General features: G+C 39.5%; 1 protein-coding gene across 1 annotated transcript in view; it reads right to left on the reverse strand.

Moving 5' to 3' along the window:
• LOC137997844 (protein will die slowly-like) overlaps window positions 1-6417 on the reverse strand; it is a 63236-nt gene that overhangs the window by 8304 nt on the left and 48515 nt on the right. The gene's annotated exons all lie outside the window — the stretch shown is intronic.

Here is a 6417-nt window from a genome sequence, read left to right on the forward strand (position 1 = left end):
AATACTGACCTCTGAGGTGATAAAAGGAATGTACTGCATAAAATAAAGCACTCGACTCATTCACTCATTTGAGGCATTTTTTGAACCTAAAATAGATTTTACTTAACTTATCTTGAAGTAAAAGGATAGTGCAGGGTCTGGCAAATCAAAGTTTTAGTAAGTTTCCAACCTTTAAAAGGCATTCCTGGAACTATATGCGCTGATATCTGTCGCCATTTTAAATCAAATGTTGCGTTTCTGATCTACCCGAATTCTATTCAAAGGTCCTTTTAGATCTTGTGTATTAACGAGAAACGATCGACCAGTGTTTATTAATATAACCGCTATCAACAGCCCCACAGACCGAGACGCCCCAATATTGAGCGCAAGAAAACTTGTGCATCGAATAGGCTCATTTTCGTATCTGCACGTGACACTGGAACAAATATAAAATGGAGGCTCATGACAAGAAACTAAGCCTCCATCGCATGTTGGTTCGAACGTTACATGCATTAAAATATTTTATCATGTTACATATCATATCACTATCCATACTGTAAAGTCTCTGTAAACCTTAGTCATTGCTTGTAAAACCCTGATAAAGAAAGGCAGTGCCTTTCGAAAAATTGGTTCTATGTAAGTATGAGTGAATCTAATTCACTCTTGGTGTACCGCATTCATTCATTCATTGTTCTATCGCCCAAGAGCAAGATTTACCCAAATTCAGCGTCAGAAAAGTATCTATTTTAAAACCAACTTTCACAGGAAACTAAACAATAGATCAAAATCGGCTAACTTAACGTTGTACCCACTTCAAACCCTTTGGGAATAAAACTTTTTGCTCCAGGTATTTCCATATCATTTACACGCAAATACAATGCACAAAGAATGTTAATCCCTGGAGATTTGAATTCGGTACAACGATGAGTTAGCAAATTTGGTTTATTGTTTATTTTCCCGCAAAACTTGGTTTAAAAAATGCTATTTCAGACAGTTGTAGCCGGCGAAATTGGCAGAAATGGATATTTTGACGGCACGGACCAGAGGACTGGGTCCGGTTGTCTGGTGGGGATTATGGGTAATTTGTCGTACAAATAGTGATCCGTTAGGGATTTGAATCAGTCTAGGTTCAGCTTTCTTCGCCAACTTTGCTGGTTTCGGTCCGCTCTTCAAACATCTCGTTCTTTTCGGTTTTTCCTCTATTTCTGGGTATGAAAGAATCAAGAATTCACGAAATTATTAAGCAGAACATTCGGCATGTTCTAACTTAGATGTCCGAGTTGATTTCTTAAGTCTCAACACTTTGAAGCGTCCTGCTCACTGAGACTCCACGGGACAAACATACAGAAATTAACGAATTCGTACCGCTGAGACTAGATTGGTCTTGAAAAGAAGAGCAACGAGGATCAGTATGAAGCCGCCACTAAGTTGCTGGAATCTTTCGAAGATGCGAAGCATAGCCTTGAATCAAACGATGTTCAGAAAACTCAGCAAGCCATAGAAGAAGCTGCAGGAAGGCAACGCCTGGTTCAAGATATCTTTAAAGGTGTATTCTTTCCTTTATTTTTTGATTATCACGTTGAGCAGCTTGCATGTTTGTCTATGCTTTATCTCAGTTTGCTATCCTTCGGATACCGAATGTCTTGATGAGTCAGCCTCGTATCTGAATGTGTGTGATCAAAAAATTGGAAGAAGATTTTTAGTCGATTGACACTATATGTAGTTCCGTTAAAGGTCACTTGAAAGGGCTTTGCTTGACTTGAGCGTAATTGACGGCCCTCAGTTTACAATCGTAGTTACTGAATTTGGTCATAGATTACCTTTCATTTACATTCCAACTCCAAAAGTTTTGAACAATAATAGGTCAGATTTAGCGAAAGCACCCTTTGTAAAAGAAACTATTCAGATTTTGTTGGAATTGAATTGTATAGCGGAATTATCAGTCCCCCAGAGATTGTAAATGCATTATCGGTATCTATTCAAAAGAGCAGTAAGAAAAGGCTTATTTTAGACCTTAGACATATTAATTTGCATCTCTTCGTTAACATATTCAAATGTGAAGACATCGCTGTTGCCAAAGAGGTTATCTAGCCTTGCGATTATTTGTTTACTTTTGATTTAAGTCCGTAGATCACCATGTTGATGTTTTCTCCGAGCATACCAAATATTTATTATTTTCTTGGACCTTTTCCGACGCATCAACCAAGCATTATTCATTTCTAGTGCTCCCATTCGGTCCCTCAACTGTCCCTTTTTTGTTAACTAAATTATAGCCACGGCTATTGTTTTTTTTCTAGACGACGGTTTGGGGGCGGGTGCAACGTTTCACCTACCTAAAATAGCTAGTTTGCAAGTCCATTCAGATTTACTGAAAGTCGGTCTCTTCCTAATGAAGATAAATGCACATGGAATCCCAGCCACATCATAACTTCGCTGGGCTCAGTTTTTAACATGATTCATCTATTTCTGCAACGGACAAAAGAATTGAAAGTCTAGAAACCGACATTGAATACCTTATGTAGTTCTAATTTTTATTATTCTTTTCTTCACGTGAAACGAATAGCGACCATAGCGGGCAAGATTATTTTGTTGGGAAATTGTATTTGGCAATGTCACTAGACTGTTGTCCAAATATTCGTGTGTTGTTATTAAGTCGAACAGATCCTGGAATGATCACGCTTATTTGAACGTGGAAGCTATTAGCGAGTTGAAGTTCTGGAAGAATAATGTATCTAAATTGAATGGCATTCCATTGTGGCCATCCAAACAGAAACCCCCTAGAATTATGTATTCTGTCGGATCACTGTGACGTAGTGTGTTGCAGTTTTATCCCTTTTAAAAGCAGGGTGTTTCGACAGAGTTGGTCAGACGCAGAGAGGCGCTGCAGTACCACTTATAGAGAACTGTCGGTAGTCTCGTTCTCACTGGAAGCTTTCTCTAAGAATTAACTTCTCAGACCGTTGCTTCGTTTACGGATAATCAGAATGTAGTTTCCATCATAGACAAAGGATGAAATAAATCAGATTTACAAGAAATTGCATAAAACATTTTGATCGTCGTGCGCTTAACGCTATCAGTTTAGGTCCTACATGGATTCCCAGTGATTTGAATTATGTTGCTGATCAGATTAGCAGAATAGTTGATTATGATGACTACACAATCAATGTTAATGTGTTTGTATATTTTGATGAGGCATGGGGCCCTCACCCTATTCAAAGATTTACATGTTATTATAACAAGAAAGCTAATAGTTTTAATTCAAGGTATTTTCACCCTGGGACAAACGGTGTTAATGCTTTCACACGACATTGGGCTTATGAGACAATTTGGTTATGTCCACCTGTGTACCTGACTGTGACAGATATTAATCATTTGAGAATTCGTGGAGCTGCAGAAACACTGATTGTTCCGCTCTGGATATCTGCTCATTATTGGATTAGTCTTTGTGAAGACCGAGTTCACTGGAACGACTTTGTCCACGATTTGATGATACTACCTCATATATCTGACCTGTCTGTAAGGGGTGAAGCCAGCAATGCTATTTTCTGTAATGGCCGACTGAAGTTTACAGTTGTTTCCCTGAGAATTGATTTCTCGGTTCCCGCAAGGAAATCTAATACGGGGTTTTGTACCGTTCTTAGTAAGCGGTGTGAGACTTGTTATTAGTCTTAGCAATACCTGCTCTAAAGGGCGTTTTCAGAAGGCTAGATGCCTTAGCGCAAGAACGCATTAATATTATTTTTGGATCTGAATCTTACTGTTCGTTTTTGCTGGTTACTAATAAGTTTAAGTCTTGTATTTATCAATCGGAAAGGCGTTGATTGCTTGTGTTGTGGAGTGTATGAATGTCATCCTTGTTGGATTTTCGGAGAATGCAAACAGTGGGAATCCCTGGAAAATATTTATAAAGTCAGGCTAGGTGCTAAATGCGGATATAATATTTGCCCGGGGTGCAAAATTGTTATAGTTTCCCGTGGCGGGAATTAATGTTGACACTCACTCCGGCCTGGTGCCACAATGAAACGATTGTCACCGCCCATGGTAGAAAATGTTGTCATTTCCCAAGATCGGGAATATTGTTTTCAGGCTTGGTGCCACTTGCAAGATCAAGTATCATCGTCAGAAATGTAAAGAAATACGGAATTGTTTTCTTTTTGGAGCTAAACGTGTGCATGAATGAACCCGGTAGACGCTTGTAGAGAAATGATTTACTCACTTTGCCAATAACTTATTATTAGATAATTGATTTTGATCTTTATATTTCTCTATTTTTGTGCTAGTTAGCACTTAGTCTAAGTTTAAGTGTTGTATTTGTCAATCGGAAAGGCGTTGATTGCTTGTGTTGTAGAATGTATGCATTTCATCGTCGGATTTTCGGAGGTTGCAAACGGCGAGAATTCCTGGAGAATATTTGTGAAGTCAGGCTAGGTGCTAAATGCAGAAATGTAATATTTGCCCAGGGTGCAGAATTGTTATAGTTTCCCGTGGCGGGAAGTAATGTTGATACTCACTCCGGCCTGGTGCCCTAATGATACGATTGTAACTGCCCATGGTCAGTGGAAAATGTTGTCATTTCCCAAGATCGGGAATATTGTTTTCAGGCTTGGTGCCACTTGTAAGATAAAGTATCATCGTATGAGATGTAAAGAAATGCTGAATTGTTTTCTTTGTGGAGCAAAATGTGTGCATGAACGAACCTGGTAGACGCATGTAAAGAAATGATTTTACTCACTTTGCCAATAACGTATTATTAGATGATTGATTTTGCTCTCTTTAGTTCTTTATTTTAGTGGCTGAAATTAATGTTACATACCTGATGGTCTCATGTGATATAATTTCACTTATTTTCATTTCAGATATTTTCAGCACCGAATCTTGGTTATCTGTAATGACTTCCAATAACCGCAAGGTTTTACAATAGTAAGACCGGATGAGGCGGGCAGCCCAAGCCTCGAGGGTTCCAGGAGCTCTCAAAGGTTTATCACAGAACCTTCAATAGATGGAAGATCTTCGCAAGGGATACGTTGTAGACTCAACCCTTTCCAGTTTTTCCCTTTAATCTGGCTCTGTATTTACAGCATTTTCTCGAGCTTATTAATTCATCATTGTTAATCAATGCAGTGTTTTACGTTGTGAATTGGTTTCAGAGCCTTGCTGGAATCCATTCCCCAACTCTTTTTATTGCGCTCAGTCCGGTAGATCAGGAAGTGCTACCTTAGAGGCCAATTTACATGTGAAAGAAAGTGTATTTCCAAGACATGGTGGATAGAAAACCGAGAAGGCCTAGAATATGTACGTCAATGATTTTTTGAAGGTTAAGCTTGATGTTTAGAGGGCGCTGGCCCCTGAATCTATCTTAAAAGTAACTTATGTATCCGCAGACTCAAGCCCTACCTTTGGCTGTCTATATAGGGGCTTGTGGCGCTTGCTGGCCTACATGCCCATGTATCTACACAGTTGTGTTGTGTCTGAGTTAGCCGTGTTGTGTCCGATTGGATAGTGGAGTCAAAATATGCTATTTCTGACAGTTGTAGCCTGCGAAATTGGCAGAAATGGATATTTTGACGGCACGGACCAGAGGACTGGGTCCGGTTGTCTGGTGGGGATTATGGGTAATTTGTCGTACAAATAGTGATCCGTTAGGGATTTGAATCAGTCTAGGTTCAGCTTTCTTCGCCTACTTTTTTGTCAAATTTTCCCCTTAGCCTCCACAGGGTAGTGGCACTTGCATAGGGTTTGGAGAATACGTTCCCTCATTCCCGAAGGGTTTTGAGTTTTCGTATCCGGCAGGTGCCCAGTGTACTTTTCCTTTAACAAGTTTTTAGGAGGTCAGTACCATTAAGTATGCTTACGTATTGTTATGCTAGAGCGGAGTTTGTATGCATATGGTAAGCAAAATAAACCGGCTTGTGGCGCTTGCTGTCCTACATGCCCATGTATCTACACAGTTGTGTTGTGTCTGAGTTAGCCGTGTTGTGTCCGATTGGATAGTGGAGTCAAAATTAGACACTTTTCTGACTCTGCTGGAAACAAAACTGCAGGATACCAAATTCTTACTCTCTTACTCTTCTCTGTTACGAGTTCGAATGTTTTGAGGAAAGGTAGTTTGCAAACTAAACTGAACGCAGGGTTGTCGGAACAACAACAAGAAGATTTATTCCAAAATGAACGTAGCTTCCACGAAGCAAAACTCTTAACACGTACTCAATAAACTTGCACGGCCGCCAACTTGAATTAACACTGCTTCTGTCACACTTGACTAAACACGGCTGACGCCAACTCTCTTCGCTTGTGAAAAACTAGTTAAAAAAACCTTCGCATGGACTCGTCTACTTATATACTCTCACAATAAGCTTCTAGAACTTTCTAAAATAGTAATCAATCTAATTATAGAAGGATTACAAAACACACCGATTTAGAAACGCTTATGCACGAACC

This window comes from Montipora foliosa, chromosome 3 (assembly GCF_036669935.1).
Source record: "Montipora foliosa isolate CH-2021 chromosome 3, ASM3666993v2, whole genome shotgun sequence".
In the NCBI taxonomy this organism is placed as follows: domain Eukaryota; kingdom Metazoa; phylum Cnidaria; class Anthozoa; order Scleractinia; family Acroporidae; genus Montipora; species Montipora foliosa.